At 34.7% G+C, this 26931-nt stretch overlaps 1 long non-coding RNA gene across 1 annotated transcript in view; it reads right to left on the bottom strand.

Moving 5' to 3' along the window:
- Positions 1-4146: 4146 nt before the first annotated feature.
- Positions 4147-26931, bottom strand: part of LOC140599360 (uncharacterized) — a 166920-nt gene continuing 144135 nt past the window's right edge. The window contains exons 3-4 of the long non-coding RNA XR_012002144.1: positions 8435-8533; positions 4147-5560 (exon numbers count right to left, since the gene is read on the bottom strand). This is a non-coding gene — a long non-coding RNA (uncharacterized lncRNA). The remainder of the gene's footprint in view (positions 5561-8434; positions 8534-26931) is intronic.

Below are 26931 nucleotides of genomic sequence, written 5' to 3'. Positions count from 1 at the left end.
GGCCACCATCCCAAGTGCATTGCATAAAGAGCAGACTGAAATATAATCTCAGTCTTTCTGTGAAAATGGCCTATTTATTTAGCCTGGAGCTTCAACCTGAAGGACAAGTTTCAGGTTTCCCACATACATAAAGCCTAACAAGGTACTCCATAAAGGCAAGGAAGGGAGACCCCATCCTTGCACATTCCCTTGGCCTCATTACAAGATAGCAAGATCTCACAGAAAGGACTTCATATACTCGTGCCCTGAATTTTGCAATGATAGCCCGGAGACACCTCCAGTCCTCCAGGTCTAGAGGCCAACAAGGGTTTGGATTATAGCCCCATGGGACTATATATTTATATACTTTAAAAGCTGCTACCAGAGGGTCTGGCTTCTAATCAGCCTGAAACTAGATGCTAAATGAGATCCTTCCCCTTGGATCACTGACAGGTCTTGGCATACCCTCAACAACAGGAACATATCAAGAATAAGTCAGAAGGTTCAGACAATCAAAAAGATTTGATTGACCAAGGCTAAGTTGGATAAAAAGGATCATCACCTACACAAGTACACTCCTTCAAGAATGAGAGAAGTAGCTATTTGCCTAATCCACAGAAACACAGAAATTCAAGCAAAATGAGGAAACGGGAAAATATGTTCCAAATGGAAGAACAAGACAAACTCTCAGGAAAATACCTTAATGATACATATCAAAAGAGAAATGAAAAATACTAAGGGACAAATAAACATGACACACCAAAATCTACAGGAAAGTGGTTCCAAGAGGGAAGTTCACAGCAATACAGGCCCACCTCAGGAAACAAGCAAAATCTCAAACAATCTAACTTTACAACCAATGGAAACCAAAAAGGAAAAAAAATGGAAGTATAAAATTAGTAAGGAATAAAATAATAAAGATCAGGGCATAAATAAATGAAATAGAGTATAAAAAGAAAATAGAAAAGGTCAATGAAACTAAAAGCAGTTTCCTTAAAAAGATAAAATTACCAAACCTTTAGCGAAACATACCAAGACAAAGAGAGGGCTCAAATAAATAAAATCAAAAATAAAATAGAAGTTATAACTAATACAACAGAATTAGAAAGGATTGTAAGAGACTACTATGCTCAATTATATACCAGTAAATTAGGCAACCTAAAAGAAATAGATAAATTCCTGAAAACTTATAATCTCCCAAGACTGAATCATAAAAAAAAAAATAGAAAATCTGAATAGACTGATCACTAGTAAAGAGATTGAATCAGAAATCAAAAACTTCCCAACAAATGAAAGTGTAGGACTAAATGATTGCACTGGTGAATTCTATCAAGGATTCAAAGATTTAGTATCTATCCATCTCAAACTCTCCAACAAAATGAAGAGAAAATAATGCTTCCAAACTCATTTTTTGAGGCCAGCATTACCCTGATAGCAAAACCAGACAATGACACCACACAAAAAAAGAAAATTGCAGGTCAATAATCCTGATGAACATGGATATAAAAATATTCAATGGAATATTAGCAAACTAAAGTCAACAATACATTGAAAAGATCATACACCATCATTAAGCAGGATTTATTCCAGAGAAACAAATTGTTTAACATCTGCAAATCAATCATGGTGATATATCACACTAACAAAATGAAAGATAAAAATCATACGATCATCTCAATAGAAAAAACATTTGACAATATTCGACTTATGTTTACAATAAAAACTCTCAACGAAGTGGATATTGAGGCAACATACCTCAACATAATAAAGCCCTTATATGACAAACTCCCAGCTGACATCATACTCAATGGTGGGATGCTGAAAGCTTTTCTGCTAAGATCAGGAACAAGACAAAGATGCCCACTCTCCCCACTTTTACTTAACATAAAATTGGGAGTTGTACCCACAGCAACTTGAAAGAAAAAGAAATAATAGGCAAACAAATTGAAAAAGGAAGAATATTGTCACTATTCATATATGACATAATAATATATAGAGAGAGAACGTTAAAGATCCTGCCAAAAAAACTATTAGAGATTATAAATGAAAAAAAAATTTTAAAAAATAAATTATAAATGAATTCAATAAAGTTTCTGGATACAAAATTAATATTAAAAAATCTGTTGTATTTCTATACACTAAAAACAAAATATATTGAGAAAAGAAAATCCCATTTACAATCACATCAAAAAGAATTAAATAACTAGGAATAAATTTAACTGAGGTGAAATACCTGTACACTAAAAGCTATAAGACTACTAATGAAAGAAAGTGAAGAAGACACAAATAAATGGAAAGACATTCTGTGCTCATGGACTGTTAAGTATTAATATTATTAAAATGTCCATACTATCCAAAGCAATCTATAGATTTAATGCAAGCCCTATCAAAATTCCAGTGGTATTTTTCACAAAACTAGAGCAAATAATTCTAAAATTTATATAGAACAACAAAAGACCCTGAAGCTAAAACAATCTGGAGAAAGAAATCTGGAGGTATCATACTCTTTGATTTCAAACTATACTATAAAGCTATAGTAATTAAACAGTGTGGTACTGGCATAAAAACAGACACATAGATCAATGAAACAGAATAGAGAGCTCAGAAATAAACCACATATATGATCAATCACTTTACAACAAAAGAGGTAAGTATATACAGTGGGGAAAGGGTAGTCTCTTCAATAAATGGTGTTGGGGAAACTGAACAGCCACATGCAAAAAAAGAAAGAAAGAAAGAGAGAGAGAGAGAGAGAAAGAAAGAAAGAAGAAAGAGAGAGAGAGAAAGAAGAAAGAAAGAAAGAAAGAAAGAGAGAGAGAGAGAGAATGAAAGAAAGAAAGAAAGAAAGAAAGAAAGAAAGAAAGAAAGAAAGAAAGAAAGAAAGAAAGAAACTGGACCACTATCTCACACCATATACAAAAATTAATTCAAAATGGATTAAAGACTTGAATATAAGACCTGAAACCATAATACTCTTAGAAAAAAACCTAGTTGGTAAGCTCCTTGACATCAATCTTAGCAAAGCTTTCTTGATCTGACTCCAAAGGCAGGGGAAACAAAAGCAAAAATAAACTGGACTATATCAAACTAAAAAGCTTCTGCACACACAACAACAAAAATCAATAAAACAAAAAAGCAACCAAATGAATGAGAAAAGATATTTACAAATCATGTCTCTGATAAGAGATTAATATCTAAAATATATAAAGAACTCATTTCAGTAACAACAAAGTCCAATTAAAAGTACACAGAAGGGGCATCTGGTGACTCAGTTGGTTAAGTGATGACTCTTGATTTTGGCTCAGGTCATGACCTCAGGGTTGGGAGATTGAGCCCCATATCAGACTCCACACTCAGCCGGAAGCATGCTTGATATTTTTCTCTCCCTCTGCCCCTCCCTGCTCTCTCTCTCTCTCTTAATTAATTAATTAATTAATTTTTTTTAAATGGGCAAATCTGAGTAGACCTTTCTCCTGCCAAAGAAGATATAGAGATGGCCAACATACACATGAAAAAGATTTGCAATATCACTAATCATCAGGGACACAGAAATCAAAACCACAATGAGATATCACCTCACACCAGTCAGAATGGCTAGTATAAAAAACCCAAGAAAAAAAAAGTGGTGAGGATGTAGGAAAAATGGAACCTTCATGCACTATTGATGGGAATATAAATTGGTGCAGCCACTATAGAAAACAATAAGGAAATTCCTCAAAAAATTAAAAATAGAAATACCACATGATCAGCAATTCCACTACTGAGTATCTATCTATCTGAAGAAAACAAAAACATTAATTGGAAAAGATATATGCACCCATATATTCATTGCAGCATTAATTATAATAGCCAAGATACATAAACAACTTAAGTGTCCATCAGTGGATGAATGGATAAAGAACTGAGAGACAGATGATAGATGATGATAGATAGATAGATAGATAGATAGATAGATAGATAGATGATAGATAATTGATAGATAGATAGATGATAGATAGATAGATGATAGATAGATCAAACATACCCATACACACACACGCATGCTCACACACACACACATACACTAGGATACTACTCAACCTTAAAAAGAATGGAATCATGCCATTTGTGACCACACCAATTAACTGCAAGGGTAATACGATAAGTGAAATAAGTCAGACAAAGAAAGACAAATACTGCATGATTTTACTTATATATTGTATCTAAAAAAAAAATCAAAACCCATACTCATAGATAGAGAGAAGAAATGAGTGATTGCCAAAGGAATGGGTGAGTTTGTTATTTTAATCAGGAAAAAAATCTGAAAAAAGAAAAAAGAAAGCTATCACCCATTATATGTTATACAGATACCTGTACACACTTTCTTTCAGGTATCCTTATACAAAGACTTTTTTAATCACAACACAAGTTATTTTTAAACTGTCTTGCTCCTCAGGCAAAGAGAATGATTCTTTAGAAATGTAATGCACATAATACTCACAAAGAGTGGGAAGATATAATTTAAAATAAGAATCTTTCTTCACCACTTTCAGTGGAATTTTCAGAGTTCAAGAGCTGGAGTTGCCACTGAATTATAGAGAGGCATCTGAGGGTATATACAAGAAAAGTAAGATAACATGGACAGTTTTGTTCCTATGGACCTTGAATACCATTCCAAGCAACTCTTAGAACTGTCTGCCTGGGTCAGACATGCTGCCATGGTCAGGATGCTCTAAAATCCTCACAGGCTTTCCTTTTCTTTCCTTCCTTTCAATCTGAGAATATGTCTCCTTTCATTTACTGTTATAGTATCTTCTGCTATTGAACTATTTCTTACAGCATGTTCTTTCTTTGTTCAACTGAGTTCCTTTTAATATCTGAAAAAAGTGGTAGCCTCATTTTATTTATTATATGAAGACAGACTGGGGATTCAGACTTCCTGAATTAGAGTCCCAGTTCTAAAACTGATTGATTGTATGACCTTCAGCAAGTCAACCTAACTCTCTGTGCCTCAGTTTCTTCATAATGGGAATAATAAGAGAACTTAACTAGAAGTGGTTAGTTAAGTGGTTAGTTGAAATTGAAAAGACTCCATTTTAAAAGTTAGGCAGGCACTTAATAAGATACATTGCACTTAGTAAATGCTCAATAAGTATTTACAAATTTTTTTGACTGATGTTATCTTCTTAGTTATATCACTCATACATCCTTTCTAAACTATCCTTTAGATTTATGCCAACTTTTCTTTAATTTTTATCATCATTCAGTTTATCTGCATTGCTTTAGTAACTTAATTACTTAAAATCTTGTCACCTACTTGTAGCTGCAGCTCAAACTGTAGCTCTCATATTTGCAACAAGAAGAAAGCTGAACAGACAGAAAATTAATGACTTTTTATGAACTCATCAGAGAACTTAAGCCATAGGACAGCTGATTTTAAATCTGGAGAGATGTGGAATGGCCATGTAAAAATAAGGAGGGTTTAGTAGACATAGGGACCCTCGGAGCAACCAATCCTTCTGCAGAACTACTTTATGACAGTAAATGCTTCAAATATAGTTTTCTCCTTTCCTGTGCAAGCTCTGTTCTCTTCTCCATGGCACTGGAAGAAAGGAAAGAAGGGAATCATTAAGAAGATGCGAGATGACGGCAGCAGAACCAATAAAGTTTTGCTCCTTCCAAAGCAGACCTAACACTTGAACTCAGTCATCTAGAATTTGGAAGATATTTTCATGGCAAAACAGCAAATAGAAGAACCAAAGACAAATATGAAAAGTTATCGAAAACTTTTACCATCTCTTGCTTCATTCCATTCCTTAGGCATCAAGACCTCATGTGACACTACCATAATCCAAACTGCCACCCCATCCATACCTGCTTTCTCAAAGTGCCCCTTTCTCCATCCTTCTCCTCTCCAAGTGTAACTACCAAAATTTCCTTGCCTTGGCATCTTCTGATGTAAATGAAAGGAATAACTATTTTCTATTTTTAAAACATATTCTTATAAATTATTGATAGAATTAAGGCTCCTCATTTAGCGAAAGATCTAGTTCTCTATGACCAACTATGAAACTAGTAGTGTTCTCCCAAGATATTCCACCAAAAATTATAATAACAGATCAAGCTGCACTTAATATGATGAGGCAGAGCACTACTATTCCTATACCATCACCACCAATGTTTTTATTAAACTTTTACTTGAAAATCAGGAGGAAAACAAACAGTAAAAATTACCCACAATCTAATAGTTTTATGATTATTTGAGAAATAAATGCATCCTCTATCTAATCCAATCCCTAAAGTTAACTACTGTTAACACTTTGGACTGTACCCTTTTCCTACATTCATACAAATGTTTGTATTATATATCTACATATAGCTATATATAGAAATGTTAAGTATCTAGATCTTTACAATAATACACTTATACGTGCATTTATTTACTCACATTTATTTTCATATTGATCAGAAACCTTTTTCACTCACTATATCATGTATATATACCCTTCATATTTTTTTGAGTTTTTATTTAAATTCTACTACTTAACATATGTGTAATATTAGTTTCAGATATATAATATAGTAATTAAACACTTTCATACAACATTCAGTATGCATCACAAGGGATACATGAGCCCCCTATAATTATAGCAGCATTATCTACAATAGCCAAATTATGAAAACCACCCAAGTGTCCACTGACTGATGAATAGATAAATAAGATGTGATATATATATATATATATATGCATATATATATATGCGTACACACACACAATGTAGAATATTACTCAGCTTTAAAAAAGAATGAAATCTCGCCATTTGCAATGACATGGATGGAGCTAGAGAGTACTATGCTAAGCAAAATATGTCAGAAAAAAATACCGTATTATTTCACTCATCTGTGGAATTTAAGAAACAAAACAAACAAGGAACAAAGAGAGAGAAGCAAACCAAAAAACAGACTCTTAACTATAGAAAACAAACTGATGAATACCAGAAGGGAGGTGGATGGGGAAATGAGTCAAATAGGTGATGAGGATTAAGGAGGGCACTTGTGATGAGTACCTTTCATATTTATAAATCTACCCTTAAAAGAACACTTGTGATTTTGTCTAGAACATACTAAATACTCAATAAATCTTAGCTGTTGTTTTATTACTATTCTCCTATTCTTCTAATATATGCATACTATTCCATTCTATAGATACACTTTCCTTTAAGAGACCTTTAAATTGTTTCCATTTTTTAATTATTTTTTTTTTATTTATTTATTTTTTTTTGCTTTTGCAAATAGTGCTTCAATGAGCAACCCTATCCTTTCTAGAACATAGATTCTAAGAGCTGGTGTGGCTGAATTAAAATATGTGAACATTCAAATTTTAAAATACATGCCACAAAGGGTTGTACTTTCTTAACCAAAAGGATTGTAGCATTCTAAACTTCACCAACAGTGTATAAAAATACCCATTTCCCCACTTTTTTCAGCATCTTTCCTTTTTTCCTTTTTATTTATCTGAGAGAGAAAGGGAGAGAGAGAAAGCATGTAGGAAGAGGGGCAGAGAGTAGGGAGAGGGAAAGAGAGAAAATGACAAGCAGACTCCACACTGGGCACAGAGCTTGACACAGGGCTCAATCTCACTACCCTGAGATCAAAACCTGAGCCAAAACCAAGAGTTGGACACTTAACCAACTGAGTCATCCCGGCACGCATGTCAGTGTCTTTTCTTATGTTCATTTGGCTGTGTGGATATGTGCCTGTATAGACTTTCTTTTTTTCTTAATAGTTTATGAGATATCTCTGTATAATAGTTACATAAATTATTTGTATACTTCTATGTGATGCAAATATTTTCCCCAAAATGTCATTTGATTTGTATACTTTTTATGTTAATTTTACCACAATTTTAAACATATACATAATCAAACACTGATTTTTTTTCACTGTGGATTCTTAGTGCTCTATTGCTTAGAAAGTCTATGATATGGGGCACCTGAGTGGCTCAGTTGGTTGGGCACCGGACTCTTGGTTTCAGCTCAGGTCATGATCTCAGGGTCGTGGGATGGAGCCCCACACCAGGCTCCACACTCAGCAGAGAGTCTGCTTGAGATTCTCTCTCTCTCCCTCTGCCCTTCCTCCCTCTTCCCACTCATGGTCTCTCTCTCTGAATAAATAAATGGATAAAATCTTTTTAAAAAAAAAAAAAAAGGAAAGACAGTCCAGGATATGCTCAAGTGTCTTTGATCAGTAACATCAATCATCTACATGGAGAGAAGCTATGTTTTGACAGAAGAAAACAGTCTGTAATTGAGATTATACACAGGAGACTGTCCTGTATAAAGTTTACACCAAAATAATGAAGTAATTACTACTAATAAACCAACAACCCTGAACTTCTACAACAACCAAATAAAGAATAAATCCATCAATAACATAATCACTGGGCACCTGGGTGGCTCAGTGATTGAGCATCTACCTTTGGCTCAGGTCGTGATCCTGGGGTCCTGGGATTGAGTTTCACATAGGGCCTGCTTCTCCCTCTGCGTATGTCTCTGCCTCTCTCTCTGCATCTCTTCTGAATAAGTAAATAAATAAGTCTTAAAAAATAGCATAGTCATTAATAGTATATACTAAACATATATGTGAATTAAAGAGCTAGAAGGAAGTTGAGATAGAATCTCATTTTACAGATAAGGAAACTGAGAAACAGAAAAGTTATAATGTTCTATCCATGAGCATGGTGCACAAAATATGACACTAAAGTAAGATCATATGCTCTAAGAACTAGATTATATAGTCCTCCAGAAGATAAGAGGTTCAAAATATAAAAGAAAAACTGGAACAGTTTCTGATGGATCATAAGATCCAGATTAAATATGATAAAAATATACATTCAAATTGAATATTTTAGTAAAATTCATGCACACTAAGGTAGAGATAGCAGAAAAACATTAAAATAAAAAGACAAAATCATAAATAACATAGCATGTGCCAATCTAGAAGTTTTTGGTACACTTGTGCAATTCACAAATATCTTTGGCTTTTTCTCTATCTGGCATATGGTAGGATTGTAATTCCTTCCCCACACTGACATCATATGTGACCCAGAACTTGCTCTGATGAATGAAATGTGAACAGAAGTGCTATCTGTGAAGATTTATTAACCACTGCAGGATCACGAAGTTCTTCCTTCCCCTGTGCCACAGTGACAGACAATACTCTAGACAGTGGCTACTCCATTAGCCTCGATCCAGGACAGAGAACAAATCCTCCAGAAGAACTACAGTGAACAAGTATTATAAGCAAGACATTCTGATGTTTTAAGACATTGATATTTGGGGATTGCTTGTTACTACAGCAAAATACAAAGTAATTTATTGATAAATATTTTTTGAGCGCATTCTTTGTGCCAGGCACTATGCTGGGTGGTAAGATATAATAACATTCAGGAATTAGTTCCTGACCTTAAGCATTTACAATTCATCAGGTGGGGGAGAAAAGTAGTATAAAATGTGTAACTATAACATAGTATAATAAAATGTTGTAGTTGGTTATTTGAAGGGGCACATGTACCCCCATGTTTATAGCACCATTATTAACAATAGCCAAATCATGGAAAGAGCCCAATTGTCCATCAACTGATAAATGGATATTGAGGATGTGGTATATACATACAATGGAATATTACTCAGTCATGAAAAAGAATGAAGTCTTAGGGCACCTGGGTGACTCAGCTAGATAAGCATTTGACTCTTCATTTTGACTCAGGTCATAATTTCAGGGTCCTGGAATCAAGCCCTGATCTTCAGGCTCCCAGATCAGCATGGAGTTTGCTTGTCTCCCTTTCCTTCTGCCCCTCCTCCTGTTCTCTTTGTCTTTCTCTCTTATATAAATAATCCTTAAAGAAAAAAGAATGAAATCTTGCCATTTGCAATGATGTGGATGGAGCTAGCGTCTATTATGCTAAGCCAAATAAGTCAGTCAGAGAAAGACAAATGCCATATGATTTTACTCCTATGTGCAATTTAAGATACAAAGTATATGAGTATAGGGGAAGGGGGAGAAATGAGAAAGAGAGAGAGAGAGGCAAACCACAAGAGACTCTTAAATATGGAGAACAAACAGGGTTGCTGGAGGAGAGCTGGGTGGAAAGATGGGCTAAATGGATGATGGGTTTTAAGGAAGGCACTTGTAATGAGCACTGGATGTTATATGTAAGTGATAAATCACTACTAAATTCTACTCCCAAAACCAATATTCTTTTTGGCTCCTGAAATCAATATTATACTACATGTTAACCATCCAGAATTTAAATAGAAACTCAAAATAAAACAATAAAAATAAAAATAAAGCTTGCATTGCACAATATTTTTTTTTTTAAAGTGCTATAGGCAGGACAAGTACTAAGTACTAATATGGACATAAGGGCATGCCTCCTTAAGGAAGTTTCTTCTAAGTTGGAAAATAAAGGACAAATGGAAATTCTTTTTTTCAATATAATTACTTCTCCAAATTCAACCAAAGTATATGGAAAATGCAATGCTGTTTTAGAAAAATATAATCATATACATATATATATATATATATATATATATATATGCCAATAAGGAAACAACATGTGTTCTTCAGCTGGCCAAAATTCAAGAGGCATTGCTGAGAATTGCCAAAGTGTACTAGTTTACTAGGACTGCCATAACAAAATACACAGACTGGATGGTTTAAACAACAGAAATGTATTTCCTCACAGTTACAGAGGATAGAAGTCCAAGATCAAGGTATAAGCAGGGTTAACTTATTCTGAGGGCCTCTCCTTGGTTGTATGTAGATGGCCATCTTCTCCCTGTGTCTTCACATGGATATCCCGCTGTATGCGCTTGTGTCCTAATTTTCTCTTCTTATAAGACAGCAGTCATATTAGATTAGGGCCCACCCTAATGACCTCATTTCAGCTTACTTGCCTCTTAAGGAGTCTATCTTCAAATATACCATATTCTACAGTACACGGAATTAAGACTTCAGTATATGAACTTGAAAAGGGAACACAATTTAGCCCATGACTCCAAGGTTTGGTGTTTTTAGTCAGTTATGGCTGCTATAATAAAATATGATAGACAGAGTGGCTTAAATAACAAACATTTATTTCTCACAGTTCTGAAGGCTGGAAGTCCAAAATCAGGGTCCATGGTCAGGTTCTGGTGAGACCCCACTTCCTGGCTTATCCATAGTCTCCTTCCTGTATCCTCACATGGCTGAGAAATTATCTCTCTGGTCCTCTTCTTATAAAGGCACTAATCTCATTCTCAAGGACTCAATCCTCATGACCTAATTATCTTCCAAAGGCCCTACCTCCAAATACCACCATATTGGGAATTAGGGCTCCAACACCTTAATTTGGGGGAAACATAATCATTCAGTCCACAGAGTCAGCAACTAACTGAATGAAGGATGCTAAAGAAGAAAAGTAGTGCATAATCACATCAAAGTTGATTCTGGGCAGTTAGAAACATTACCTAATAAGTTAGGAAGAAGTTACCTATTTTCAACCTACAAAACCTCAGTTGAGAGTAGGACGTTTAACTGGAGATATACTGAAGGCAAACAGAGAAGGTGCAAAGTCTAGGCCAAAAATAATCCTAAATGCAGAGGCCATTTATTTGAGAATGAATAAAAATTATAAATGTTGGTTAACATCCCAAGGGAAGAAAACTAGTATTAGACCCTTAGAACATAGTCTGTATAGTTCTTGAACTGCAAACAAGTACCATAATTAAGACGAACCCAAATCAACTTGTGATAAACAATTAGCTTAGATACTAACCAGTATCTGCAAGTCTGCAATGAAAAGAAATGAGCAATAATAAAAAAGCAAAAGGTCAGTTAGAAACCACAGAGGTGATTATTTTACAATAAATATAAATTTCAAAGCTCAAGTCTCACATGAAATTGATAACTAAATTGAGCTTATTCTTAAAATAAGTTCAATAAAGAAAATAATATTTCCTTGAACATGAGAATCTTATCCATAGTTTAGAAGCAGCATAACAAGTAGATATCCATAAAGTGTTGATGAATAATAACTCTGAGGAAAAGCATTAGATGGTTTGACATCACTTATTAATAAAGCCTTTCAAGTGCTACATATAGCCATTATTTATTGTCTATTTTCCTGAATTTCCCTGTAACTAGGGGGAAACTTGATCTTTAAAATAGTAATAAATCTGAAATGAGTGCTACATCATTCTTCTTCAGGAATCCATTAAAAAAAATCATAAAGGGTTATACACATTCTGCTTATTCTAAGATCTTACAGTGATTAAATTGAAAGGCAAATTATAATTAATTTTTTTTAATTTAAAGATTTTATTTATTTATTCATGAGAGACACAGAGAGGTAGAGACACAAGCAGAGGGAGAAGCAGGCTCCATGCAGGGAGCCCCACGTGGGACGTGATGCCAGGTCTCCAGGATCACACCCTGGGCTGAAGGTGGCGCTAAACTGTTGAGCCACCTCATGGTAGTGAGATCCAGCCCCACGTTGTCAGGCTCCACCCTTAGCAGAGTTGGCTTTAGATTCTCACTCTCCCTTTCTCAGTCCCTCTCACTCATGTTCTCTCCCTCTCTCTAAAATAAATATAAATCTGTTTTTAATTAAATGAGTAAATGAAATAAAAGCTACCACACAGAATTACAGTGAAGACTAAGTAAGATATTTTAAAGTATTTTGAAAACTTTTCATTTTAATGACATGAGATGTAAATGATTGATGGATCAAAATTATTGGCAAACTGAACATCATCAAGGATATGTCATGATAGTTAATACCACTGGCAAGAATATTGGCTGACATTCCAATGCCACACACAATTCAGAGCAAGGTACACGAAATGTGACTGAAATTTTGAAAACTCCAATAACCAAATTCTGTAATTGATTATGGTCTTGGATACAGAAAAGCTAAGATTCAGGAAATACCATCTTCTAAAATCACCTGGAAAAAGCAACTTACAACCATAGCTAAGATTTTCAAAACTTTACTTTGTAAATTATAATTTATGGACAAAAAAAATTGCGTTGGGAAGTTTTTTAAGTGAATGCTTGTTTGAAAACTGTCACAGACTTCAATTTTGTCATCTTGGCTTGTAGTTAGTGAAGCTTTTGGAGTAGATTTGGCATACTGGCAAAAGCATAAGTGTCAAAATTTTAGTATTTTCTGAATATTTTTAAAGTCATTTCATATCTCTATTTCCTTTTCATGTCAAAAGATCATTCTAAAACCTTGTAAAGGTCCACAGTTTCTATGAAAATCAGCACCTGGATAAAAAATTAAAATTGGAGGAAAAATTTAAAGAAAATAAGTAAATTAACACATGAGTAAAAAATAAAAATAGGAAAATAAAAGTTAAAACCAAATTGATAGACCAGACTTCATGAAATCTTAAGCACTGAATGAGACTCACGGAAGCCTGGGAAAATGGAAGATAATTTCTTCCAACAGTCACAGTATTTGTTTTGGAGTAGTGATTCATTTATAAAACTAGCTTTTACTCTTAGGCAGATATTGACGAGAAAGTACTCAAACATTGATAATAAAACCAAAATTGTGAATTGGGTCATCCAAATAGATATTTTTGAAATTTCTATTCAACCAATTAACTCAATGACTTGTCTCAGACTTTCTTTGGCTACTAACATCTAATGCAGTGGTTCTCAAATTTTAATATGCTTATGAATCACCCAGGAATCTTTTTAAAATATAAATTCTGATCAATAGGTCTAAGGTGATGCCTGAAATTCTGCATTTCTAGTAACCTCCTAGGTTATGGTAATACTGCTAGTCTGCACAGACATACTTTTAAAGGAAAAATCAAGATATCATCCCACCAAAAAAAAAAGTTATTTATTGATCAATGTTAAAGTTTTGCAGTGATAAATATGTGTGTTTAATCATCTGTGCCCTCAAAAGTATCCAAGCAAGGATATTCTTCTATCTTTAAGGTATAAAATTCTCAGCCTTAATCGAGGTTCTGTTAAGCAACTGAATAGATACAGAGCTAATGTCAAGAAGATTGTTGTCCTGCCTCCAGCGCCCAAGTACAGGCAAAGTTGGATGGCACTCACTAAACTTGGAATACAAATTAGGCTCCCATCAGCATCTTCACTGTCTATGCTCCTGGCATCTAGAACATATTGATCTTCTTTCAGTCAACAGCAGAGTGTCTTTCTGTCAGACACTGACTATCCATCTCAATGGGGAATTATCTGTCCAGTGTTTCTTGTCCAAAGCCTAGTGGAAACTACTGATATTCTACAGGGAAAATCTAAGTAGATTTTGAGTATTATTTTAGCAATGTAACCCTCTGTCAAACAAAATGCTGCATTCAACTCTAATATATAAAGTAGCTTTTTATGTGTATAAAGTTAGTTTGGTTCAAATTTATATAAAACTAAGTTGTCCTGTTGAATCCCAAAGATTTTAAATTGGTGGTTATACTTGTTAGTTGTAGCTACACTGGCCTCAGGATTCAATTTGTTTTTGCATTTTGTTTTGGTTACACAGTATCGAAACAATCTTAAATCACAAAGGAAATTAATCTCAAATCATAGCAGTTTATAATAGCTCACTCTACACTGTTAGAATTCTCTTCACTAAAACAGAGATGGCAGGAAAATTTTTATAGCACTTGTTTTTTAACAGTCTTTAAAACATTTTTCAAAATATTTAAGCCAAATTCAAGTCAAACATTTGTAGAGCCCCTCCTCTGGCCTACCATCTAGAGAAACCAGTTAGAAACACTGATCTAAGAAATATTTCCTCCTCCTGGTGGTTAAAAAGCTTGTATTATCCTGCATTAAGCCAGTTCATATAGTTCAGAAAGCTATCCACCAAAGGCAAATTATGAATTTAAAAAGATATAATAAATTCTTTATACAAAATTTATTTCCATAAAATTTATATTAAAGATATAGTTTTGATATAGACATTTTCTATTTAGACATTTCAACAACTATTTAAAAATCCTTAATAAATTCTTCTCAGAGTACAGGATCACAAAAAGTATATCTTTCCTTAAAACTGGTATATCTTGGGGCCCCTGTGTGGCTTAGTTGGTTAAGCATCTGTCTTCGACTCAAGTTATGATTCCAGGGTCAAAAGATCAAGTCCCACATCAGGTTCCCTGCTCAGTGAGAGGTCTGCTTCTCCCTCTGCCTGCCACTTCCCCTGCTTGTTCTCTCTGTCAAATAATAAATAAAATATTTATTTAAAAAAAACTCTTGTATATCTCTTTTCCACACTAGTAAGAAAATATATTAACACAGTTACTTTAGCTTTTTAAAGTCTTGAATGTCTTAAGTAAAACTTATTTTCCTTTAGCTCTCTTATACTATGTTGTCTTTTATTATTTCTTACTTATTGCATCTGGATATATGTATGCATGAAATGCTTCAATAGCCCAAATGTCAAGTAGGGTTTGTGCTTCATTAGGAAATAGGTTAAACTGAGGCTTCACAGAAACCCTAAATCAAGTGATTCAAATAAGATAGAAATACCTCTTATGTAATATTTGCTCGTAACCCTTTAACCAGAATATATAATGAGAGGTCATTCTCAGCCATACGAAGACTGGAAAATGTAGTTTCTATTTGGGTAGTCCAATTGTAGCTAAAACAGAGAGCTCTGTTCCTAAATAGAGCAAAGAGAGAATAACTACTGGAAATCAATTAGCAATCCCTACCATTAGGTTATATTTTTTCTCCCAATTCCCTAACTGTCCCCCCAAATTACATTTACAGCTGGTTTTACTAAACAAATTTGAATCCAGGATATTGTGTTGTTCTTATGTCAGTTTAATAGACACCTCAGTAAGTAAAAATGAGTTTTTTTCTAATTTGGGGAGTTTTTATTTCTAACACCATTATGAACTCAAGCTTTTCACATATTTGATGTGTTTCAAGTAAACTACAATCATTGTTCTTTTTGAGGCTGAAATTTAATGCTCATATTAACATAACTTTGACCAGTAGGAATCCCTTCAGCCTGGCTCTTGGGTCTTTCTTTTAACAATTGTGGTAAAATATATATAACATAAAATTTACCATTTTAATCATTTTTATTTTTAAAAATTATTTTAAAGATTTTATTTCTTTGAGAGAGAGAAAGTGAGAGCATGAGCAGAGGGGGGAGGGGCAGTGGGAGAAGCAGATTCCCCACTGAACAGGGAGCTTGACATGGGTCTGTACCAGGACTCTGGGATCATGACCTGAGCCAAAGGCAGACACTTAACTAACTGAGCCACTCAGGTACTCCTAATCATTTTTAAGTGTACAATTAAGTGGCATTAAGTGCATTCATACTGATGTGCAACCTTCACCACTATCTATTTCTAGAACTTTATGTCCTTTTAAGACAATCTCATTATTCCTTAAAAGGTTCCTTGCTTTCTTATATGTCCAAGGCTCACCTGTTACCATCTTTGCCCCAGTCTTCAAACCAGCCATTTCTCCAAGAAGCCCGGATTTCTTTTAATAAGAAATAGTATTAGATCCTACATTCAAATTGTCATAATAATTCTGAAACAAATAAAAAAAAAAACTTCAGAAGGATAAAATTGTAAATTTATTGCTGACCCATTGAGTCAGCTAGGGGAAGGTAAAATGGCTCTGACAATCTTAGCCCAGCATTCTTATATGCTAAGAAATGGATAGTTGCCTGGTGATTTAGGATTGTTTTGTCTTGGACAATTGGGGTGACTTGATTCTTTCTACCTATCTTCCCAATGCTAGCCTGAGCATTATTTTATGAATACAGCACAAGAGCAAGCAAATCCAATTGCACAACTGCTTTTCTTATTGTAGTAAAATATATGTAACATAAAATTCACCATATCAAAGTATAAAATTTAATGAAATTCAGTAATATCACATTGTTGGAGAATTATTACCACTTCAAGTTCCAGATCATTTCCATTATACCTCCCTTCCCCAAAAAATAAACCTCATACACATTAAGCAGTCATTTCCAATTTCTCCTCCTCCTCCGTCCCTGGCAATCACTAACCTGCTTTCTGTCTAATTTTGTATATTCTGGATAGTTCATATAAATGAAACTATGCAACATGTGGTCTTTTGTAACTGGCCTCTTTTATTTAGCATGTTTTCAAGTTTCATCCATGTTGTAGCATGTACCATTATTTAAGGCTGAATAATGTTCTATTTTGTGGATATATCACATTTTGCTTATCCATTAATCAGTTGAAGGACATTTGGATTGTTTCCTCCTTTTGGCTCTTGTAAACATAGCTTTTGCTATGAACATTTGTATACAAGCTTTTGTTTCTCCACCTGCTTTCAATTCCGTTAGGTATATAACTAAAAGTGGAATTGCTGGGTCATATGGTAAATTCTATTTTTAACTTTTTATGGAACTGTCAAACTGTTTTCCATAGCAGCTGCACCATTTTACATTTGCACTAGTAATACATGAGGGTTCCAATTTTTCCTATCTTCACCAACAGTTGTTATGTGGTATGAAGTAGTATCCTATTGTGATTTTGATTTGTATTTTCCCTAATGACTAATGATGTTGAGCATCTTCTCATATGCTAGTGGTCATTTGTGTATTATCCTTGGAGAATGTGTATCTAAAATTTGTCCATTTTTTTAATTGGGTTCTTTGTCTTTTGTTAAGTTGTAAGAGTTCTTTATACATTCTAGATCAAAAGTCCCTTATCAGATATATGATTTGCAAATATTTTCTCCCATCCTGCCTTTGCACTCTCTTGATAGTGCCCTTTGATGCATAAAAGTTTTTAACTTGATAAAGCCTAATATACTTGTTTTTCTTCTGCTGCTTGTGCTTTTGCTGGCATATCTAAGAAACCATTGTCCTCCCCCCCCACCCCTACCTAAAAATTATAAATAATAGATCTGATGAGGGACTTGTATCTAGAATACACTAAAATTTCACTTGCTGTTCTTTCATCCAGAGATGGAGTCTATTTCCATCACCTTGGAATTGACTTGCTTCAACCAATAGAAACCTGGAATTCAATAGATACCACCTGGATAGAGAGGCCACATGGTAAGTGTCACAGTCATCCAAACAACAGTCAATACTGAGGTCCCAGACATGTGACAGAGGCCTTCTTGGACCTTTCAGGCTAGAATCTGCCAAGTAAACAAACCCATAGGGGGAACCCTGATCAATATCACATGGAACAAACATCCAGACATCCCAGAAGTTAAAAAGTCATTGTTGTTTTAGGTCAACTATTGTAAAGGAAATATAAGCAAATCCTACCGGTAAGAAGGTAATGTGAGAGGAGAGTACCACCCACTTGGATGTTGACAGAAGTTCCAGAAAAAGAAAGCCATAGGAGATTCCTAAAAAAATGTCAAACATACTTTGATGTTTTGACTTTCTTGAGTCCTACATGCAAAAGAGAGGAAAAAAATACACGGAAAAATTTCTCTCATAATAACCTATTGGCTCAGTTAGTTTGGCAACTCAAAATAACTTTTAAAAAAGTAACTATAAATAAAAAAGCAACTACGAATTTCTTTCAAAATATAAAGGACATTTTAAAAATAAAATTTAATTTGAATTGAATTGAAAATACAATCAATTATGAAATCCACAGATGCAAGAGATTAAAATGGATGTGAAAAGTTGTGTTTATCAAAGTCTCTTTAAAAAAATAAAACAGAAAAATAAGGCTTTCTTTAAGAGACTGCCACAAGGCAGATAATGATAAAAGAAATAGAAATATTCAACATAGTTTTCAGGAAGAGGATTATTTAAAACTATTGATATTAAACTTTAAGGCTCTAAAATACCAAGTTATTTTGACTTATGTGGCTCAAGCTAAAAGCATGAGTGCCCCTAAAGAATGTCAAAAATTATAGCTTGGAAGTCTTTTTCCTAAAAAAGAAAAAAAAAAATGAACCATTATAAGGTTTCCCAACAGAATTTTATGTGAAAATTAATGTCACTTCAAAATCATTTCTCTGCATGACTGAAAAGGCTGTTCTTCATGTTAATATTCCTCAAAGCATTGTTTTAAATGCTACTTGGCTATGCTAAGAAACACAATTAATATTAAGCCATAGTAAAGTGCTATGTTCCAATGTACAGATCTGTTACTTACAAAGTGTCAGAAAAAAAGAGAAAAAAAGCTATTGAGATCTAATGAAAAACTGCAGTGTTTAATAGTAATGGGATTTTTCAAAATGTTATTGGTAAGCCCAGAAGCTGAAAGGTCCCTATAGAGGCTTTTATTTAGTTCTTAAATTACTTTTAAACTCTAGGTTTAAGAAGAAATAAAATTAAACCCCAAACTTTCAAATCTTTCATAAAGTATCAGTGAATATCTTCATATAGCATCCCTCAAGGATTCCCTATTCCATCGACTGTATTTTCAAAAAGTCAGGTAAACAATAAGCACATTCTTTAAAACAGCTTAAAAGAAAGCAAGTGTGTGCTAGTATTTCCTGGCATGGAGTTCACTGTTAATTCATGTACTAGAAACTACCTCACAGACCATAAAAGAAACCCAAGAGGTTAGTAAATGCCACAGTATTAACCTATTATTATCGGATCTCTTTTGTAACAACTCTTTCCAAATCAAAAGAAAAACACTAAGCTAAAAAAGCATTAAAACTATTTAATATAGTGTCAGTTTTTTCAACAGCTTTGTCAGCAGTTAAATATAATTAGAGTCACTTTTCATATAAAACATTATTGAAAAGAGTTATGAAATGCCCAGCCTTTTCAAGCACAGCATTGCTTTTTAAATAATTAATTTAATAAATTTATAGCACTTTATATTAACATTAATAAAATTAACTTGTTAATTTAGCATGCTATTTACTGACAAAAAAGTGAAAGTCAAAGCTTTAGTATTTCAGTAATAATTTAGTATGAATATGCTACATCTTCAAAAGCTGTAAAATAATTCAGTGGCATTGATTTGAGAAAATTAATTTACAAGTATCTTTTTAAATATGTGTTTTTGAGTAAAAAGAAAATAAAATATCCTATAATTTTTAAATAAAAAATATTCAACTCTTAGAATTGCCAGAAAATTTGAATACACTGAAGCAGCATGCAATATTCAAACTATACAACCTTTGTTCACTACTCTCTATGCCAACACATCCATTCTTTTCTATCCAATATAAGGTATTAGCAATTCTAAAAAATAGATCTTCACTATAGGAATTTCTTAAAGGGATAAATGTCAGGAAGAACAAAAATCCCTGAGTGAGGGTCTGAGATACAAGAAGAGAAGAACAAACAAATTGGGAAATACTAGGCAATTTTAAATGCACATTGTGTAAAGTAATTTTGAAGGCACAAATTGAGATACTCTACAAAATAGGACATAATTTTGAAGAGGTTATCAGAACTCTCTATATACTTACAGTAATAATTTTTACATTAAAAGATCAGGCTAAAATGCAAGACAACAATGACATTATTTGGAAGGTGAGTGTTCAAAATTAATAGGTTCTAAAGTCTTTATATCATTTGGAAGAAAGTTTTAGACATTAACTTTAAAATTTGTTGGGTGTGTATGACAAAATTACAAAGGTAACCTTCAATTAATAGATGTAGAAAATGCAAGTTACATACTAATTGAAGGAGAAAACAAAAAATAAAATTAAATTTTATCACCTTGTGTTTTTTGATTGGAGCATTTAGTCCATTTGATCTATCATTAATGATAGATATGCACTTATTGCCATTTTGTTATGTGTTCTGTGGTTGTTTTTGAAGTTCTCTGCTCCTTTCTTCTCTTGCTCTCTTCATTCATGGTTTGCTAGCTTTCTTCAGTGATATGCTTGGATCCTTGCTTTTTATTTTTTGTGTATCTATTACTGGTTTTTCATTTCTGGTTACTATTAGGTTTATATACAACATCTTATGCATGTAGCAATCCATATTAAGTTGACAGTCACTCAGTTTGAACCCAGTCTTTACTCCTCTCCCTCTACCATGTTTAGGCATAGAGTGTCATACATTGTATCTTTTTATTTTGTGAATCCTTTGAGTGATTTTTATAGATATACTTAATTTTGCTGCTTTTGTGCTTCATACTTTTCTTACTCCTACTTATTGTCATTCTTTTCCACTCAAAGAGACCCCCTTAACATTTATTATAGGGCTGGTTTAGTCATGAATTCCTTTAACTTTTGTTTTTCTGGGAAACTCTCTCTCCCTATCCTATATTCTGAATGATAGCCATGCTGAGTTGAGTATCCTTGGCGGCAGTTCTTTTTTTCTTTCAGTATTTTGAATATATCATACCACACTCCTCTGGCCTACCAAATTTCTACTGAAAAATCAGCTGATATCTTGTAGGGTTTTCTATTGATAGCTATATAGGGTTTCTCTTATCTGTTTTCTATTCTCTTGCTGCTTTTAAAATTCTCTATCACTACCTTTTGTCATTTTAAGTACTATTTGTCTTTGTGTGAATTTTTTGGGGAGTTCTCTGTGCTTCCTGGATCTGGACTTCTATTTCTATCATCAGATTTAGGAAGTTTTTAGCTAATATTTCTTCAAATAGATCTTCTGCCCCTTTTCTCCCTCTTCTTCTAGAATCTCTATAATGTGAATGTTATTACAATTGGTGTCACTGAGTTCTCTTAGACTACTTTTTTTTTTTTTTTCTGTCTCCTGTTCCACTGATATCTTTCTTTATTCTGTCCTCCAGGTCACTGATGCACTCTTCTGCTTCCTCTAGCTTACTGTCGATTCCATCAAGCATATTTTTAATTTCAGTTATTGAGTTCTTCATCTCTGATTGGTTCATTTTTTATGTTTTCTATCTCTAAGGGTTCTACTGAGGTCCTCCATTCTTTGTTCAAGTCCAGTGAGTATCTTTATGATTACTTTAAATTCTCTATCAGTTATATTACTTATATCTGTTTCACTTAAGTCTCTTGCTGTGGTTTTGTTCTTTTCTTTCATTTAGGACATTGTCCTGTCTCATTTTGTCTCTCTGCATCTGTTTCTATGTGTTAGAAAAGTCAACCATATCTCCTGCTCTTGAAAGTAGTGTCCTTATGAAGAAGAGGTCCTGTTGTGCCCTGCTGTGCAATGTCCCCTGTTCACCATAACCTGGCACTTCAGGGGTGTCTCCTATGTGGGTTGCATGTACCCTACTACTGTAGCTGAGCCATGTTTGCCTTTAATCTAGTCATCTGCAATAGCTCTCTTTGCCTGTTGTGGACAGGGTTTGGTCCCTGTGTTGTTAATGGGCCAGTCTGGAGCCTCCCTGGGCTTGAGCTGAATCAACGTCAGCAAAGATACAGTTGCAGGAACTTGCAGGGTGCATTCCCTCTGCTGTCCCTTGAGAAGCTTTTATTGGTGGGCAGGGCTTGCAGTCACACCAGATGTCTGATGCCAGCCCACTGCTGATGCCACCACGGCTTACTGGTGTGTGTGGTTATCTTCCCCTCTCCCCAGGGCAGGAGTCACTCTGGATTTATGCTGACCCTATCAGAGCTGCTAGCACTTTGGATGAATTCAGGCCAAAGACATATTACATGGAGCATGTCTAGAGAACATGGGGGAGGGTCAAGGGGGTAGCTGTTAAAAAGCTGGGTCAAGAGTATTCATGTTTTGCTGCTTCTAGCAGGTACCAATGTATCTAGGCTGGGTGGCCAGGAGGGGAAATGGCACTCACCAGCTCTTTTGTTCTTGGAGAAGTCCCCCAAAGATTCCTTCCCTTCAGCACATACTCTGAGATTAGTAAATAAATCTCCTTCCAGTATACCCCCAGACGTTTTTCAAATTGTTGCTTCTATGCTATATCTCTGCAGGCTGTTTGTTGTGCTGTCTCTTTGGGGCGAGGTCTCTTCCCTCCTGGCTCCCAGAGCTTAGCCCACTGATGAAAGTTCCAGGTATTAAGTTCCACTGATTGTTAGGCCAAGCCAAACAATTTTTTCAAAGCTAAATTTTATGGGAGTTCATCTTCCCCATGTGGGTCTGCAGTGCCTAGGGTACCTGGGTGTGAAGGTCTTGGTCCTCTCCCCTCTCTGTGCATGCAGTGTCCCTCTCACCCACTTAGAGTCCTGTGGGTCCATTTGGCACACAATTTCCTCTCTACCCTTCCTACCCTCTTCAATGCGGCTTCCCCTCTACATTTAGCTGTGAAGAATCTGCTCTTCCAGTCTTCAAGTCACTTTCTGGGTCATCTGCACAGATGTGAATATTATCTAGTTGTGGGATGAGGTCAGTTTAAGATCCTCTTACTCTGCCATCTTCCCTCCAAATCCTCTATTTTTTTAATTTAAAAAGTATGTATCTACACTCTAACAGTGACCCAAAATAAAAATCTGAGAGCTGAAGAAGGTTTCCAGCTTTTAAACAGGTTTCATTTTTAAAGTGGGTTAAGCTCAGAATATAATCACAAAGACTTTCTTTCGAGTTATTTCAGGATTCACATAAGCCTGCTTTGTGGAAATATGCATTCAAAATATTTATGTTGATAGGTACATGTGCCAGTCAATTTTTCCAAAACAATTGAAATCTAAAATTTCACCAAAACTAGGGCATATCTTCAACGTTTTCTTCCATAGCATTTTGAACACAGAAAGCACTCAGTAAATACAGACCACATACACTATATTGGGAAATTAAGTCCCAAGTCATCACTTTCCTCTAGTTCATTTGAAAAATGAACCTATAGTATTCCATGAGCCCTTTAAGCAATCTCTGTTTGTGAAACTCAGAGAAATAACACCTGACTGTGTATTCTGAGAAGAACTGGCACATTAGCTAAGAATGGTGCTGCATAAAGATTTTCCCATGGTGTTTTTGGTACCACATGAGCTTACTCATCTGCCTTTAGTGCATTCCTGAAAAATAAAATTTAAAAGTCACCAACTTAAAGTGCTGTATTGTCTTATAGTTTGATCATTAAAACGCTAGGAATGAAGAAATCTTAGTTTTCTGTGCTTTTTACTATGTAAATTGAAGCTAACAACAATCATTTACAGGCAGCTGTTGCCTTTAATATTTCTACTTATCCATGCTGAGATTTTTAAAACCTATCCACTTTTCAGAACTGCTTTCTCATTGAATGTCAACCTTACTGACTAGTAAGTAATAATAACTCTTCTCCCCTACCTGGGAATTGTGGAGGAGGAGAGGAAACCTCAACAGATTTCAAATGAACTATTAAAATACCTTCTTGTTGTGAAGTACCCCCTTTTTTTTAGAGGCACATGAAAAAGTTAGAATAAATGCATTTTCTGTTATCTATTGCTTGGCAGACATGTCATTTCAATATTATTTCTCATCTTGCTTCACAACCCACACAACATCCACTACTTAGTGGAAGCTCTGTGGTTAGATCATCGTTATAGGAGATAGAAAACGTCATGATCCTTTGATAGATTAAAAATAAGATACAATTCAAAAAATGGCATAAAAGAAAGGGAAGATGGTAGTAATAATATTGTTATACTATTTGAATTAAAGGATAATGATGTTTATGATCTTAAATAATCCATATGCATTCTTTTTATTTCTTCCTGTCTTGTTGAGGCAACAGTAACTATTTCAACACTATGTGACTTTATGCTACTTTTTCCCTGTATTTTCACTATATGAACAAAAAGAGGACAGGAGAGCTGGTTTGACAGCCAAAACTTCCTTGTCCCCAACATAACATCTTTCATCAGTCAGATTCCTCCATCAATCAGTGAACAAAACTGACATTTAAATGTCATAAATTTTTATAAACTTATCATCTATTCTGTTTGGCATGGTAACTGCTCATAGAAGTTTATGGAATGACATCTAATAATATACAACATTAGTAGATTCCCCTAATACGTATGAGTGTGTGAGATACATATGACACAATTCCTGCTTCCCATGGACTGGGGATGTAGGGGGCAGCTGAAATGGAGAGGGAACAATGAGACAAGGTGGCAGCCTAAATGAGTATAATCAACTCTCTCAAAACCTTCACAAAGAAAATGATGCTTAGGCTATGAATTGAAAGATGAGAAAGACTTCATGAAGCAGAAGGGGTCCCATCAGAGAGAACTGCATGGTGAGAATGCATAGAACGTGATGGTAGACCATTTTGGGAAAATATTTGGCAGTCTCTTGTATAGTTAAAGCATATACTCTGTCTACAATCCAGCAGCAATTCTCCCCCTAGGGGGAGACACAAGGGATACAAAAAGTTGGGCCCATAAAAAAAATTCTTGAATAAGAGTGTTTATGGCCGTCCTATTCATAATAGACAAAAACTGGAAATATTCCAATGCCATCATATATGAATAAGACAAACTTATGGAGCAATATTCATATAATGGAAACTACTCCACATAAAGAATAAGCTGCTGATTCACTCAACACATATGAATATCAAAAACATTATGTTGAACTAAAGAGGCCAGACAAAAAAGAGTATATGATTTCACTTATATGAAGTTCAAATACAGGCAAAACTAACCAATAGTGATGTATCAGAACAGTAGTTTCTACAAGAGGATAGGGTAATTGACAAAAAGAGGGCACAAAGGGACCTTTCTGCTCTGATAGCAATGTGTTCTATTTTGATTGAGGTGGTGTTACACAGGTACTTATACTTATCAAAACTTACCAATTTATAAACTGAGGTTCACTATATTTCACTGTATATAAATTTTTTCTTGATAGAAATAATGAGCAAAAAATTAAGGGGGCAATATTAAATAAAAGAGGCATAAGGGCTGAAACCACAAAGTACAGACAACAAGTAGTTTAGCAGTGATGGAGCACAGTGCTTCAGCAAAGAAGCAACAGATAAACCTGGAAAGGTGAGGAGTGTGAAACTGGATTGAAACGGTTTCCATGTTTCTGACCAAAGAAAATTGGAAACTAGGTTAAAAGATAAATCCTGGAAGCTAAATATTGACTAACTAGTCAGAGACCTCCAGACATTTTACAGTTGTCTGTTTCTTTATCTAAGGGGAATGAAATCCTGAGCCTCAAAGCCAGTCCTTTACATTTTAAAGGACTATAAAAACTAAGAATAAAGGTTTCTCTCTCCCTCAAGAGATGATGGGACAGCGTGTACCCTATATAAACTCACAGATTCATAACTTCAGGATTCCTCTCCTGCAGTATACACTCTCCCATTCCCCAACATACAGGATAACATCTGGCTCTCGCTGTATCACTTATGAATTACTGGGTGTGGAGAATGAGTGAAGTCATTGCTGTAAGGAATAATAATTCTTATCTCTGCCCCCAAAACTTCATGTTTGCATTTAAGATAAGTATACATATAAATTTTTAAAACTTATCAAACAGGAACCAGATCATGAGAGCTTCGTATGACATACAACAAGTATCATCCATATTTATCCTGTTGCCACCAGGAAGGCAGATTTAGAAGGGTTTTAAACACAGAGCAAGATCACAGCTGAGTACAGAAAGATCACCTTGGAAGCACTATGGACAATAAACCCAAGATGATCAAGACTGAAGGCAGTAAAATGATTTAGAGGAAGATGCAATGTTCCTGGTCAGACATTGAGATAAACATTAGTAATAGGGAATTAGCAGAGGGAATAGACATGAGGAATATCATGTAGGTAGGAATGAAAGGATTTATATTCCTATATTTCCACACAGTTTCTGGTGGATCTTTGCAAAAACACCAGAGATATCAACTTCTTGCATTTCCCTGAACTACATTATTCCTCTGTACTTGCTAGTTTGTCATGCCCTTCCACTTATCCACCTTGTATTCATCTTCTACTTGTATTCATCTTCTACTGAGAAGATTCCTGAAACCCTTTTTTAAATTTTTAATTTATTTTTTATTGGTGTTCAGTTTACCAACATACAGAATAATCCCCAGTGCCCGTCACCCATTCACTCCCACCCCCCGCCCTCCTCCCCTTCTACCACCCCTAGTTCGTTTCCCAGAGTTAGGGGTCTTTATGTTCTGTCTCCCTTTC

This window comes from Vulpes vulpes, chromosome 6 (assembly GCF_048418805.1).
Source record: "Vulpes vulpes isolate BD-2025 chromosome 6, VulVul3, whole genome shotgun sequence".
NCBI classification, from domain to species: domain Eukaryota; kingdom Metazoa; phylum Chordata; class Mammalia; order Carnivora; family Canidae; genus Vulpes; species Vulpes vulpes.
Note: the sequence above shows the minus strand (reverse complement) of the source record. Positions and strands in the feature narration are given on the sequence as shown.